A 630-nucleotide genomic window follows, 5' to 3' on the forward strand; every position below is an offset into this window, starting at 1 on the left:
TAGTGTCTAATACGCCCTTGTTATTGGTTGTACATGAAATAATATTTTGCAATTTATAAAACCGGTCCTGGAAATTTTTGTTAAGGGATAAGAAAAAAGTTCGATCTCGCTATTCCTTCTTACCACCCCCTCCCCCTACCCCATCCCTCTCCTTCTTACCCCTACCCCCTCTCTATCCCACCCTACCACCTTCCTCCCCTCTCCTCCCTCCCCCTCTTCACCCTCTTCACTCCTCCCCCTCCTTCTCCCTCTTCCCCTCTCCCCCTCCTTCTCCCTCTTCCCCACTCTCCTTCCTTCACCCTCTTCACTCCTCCCCTCCTTCCCCCTCCTTCACCCTCTCCCCCTCCTTCCCCCTCTTCCCCTCCTCCCCTCCTTCACCCTCTCCCCCTCCTTCTCCTCTTCCCTCCTCCCTTCCTTCCCCCTCCTCCCCTCCTTCCCCCTCCTCCCCCCCCCCCCCCCTTAATCCCTGCCCGCATCGGCCGCGTCCCCCGCCAGCGCCGCCGTTCGGGAGCGCCGCACTTAACCCTCTGACCCTTCCTCGGGCAGGACACGTGCCCTGTGACGTCACCGCGATCTGTAGTCGTTTGCTTTGCTATCATGTTGTTTAGCTATTTATTTACTTTTTTGTGT

This window comes from Penaeus monodon, chromosome 21 (genome assembly GCF_015228065.2).
Source record: "Penaeus monodon isolate SGIC_2016 chromosome 21, NSTDA_Pmon_1, whole genome shotgun sequence".
In the NCBI taxonomy this organism is placed as follows: Eukaryota; Metazoa; Arthropoda; class Malacostraca; order Decapoda; family Penaeidae; genus Penaeus; species Penaeus monodon.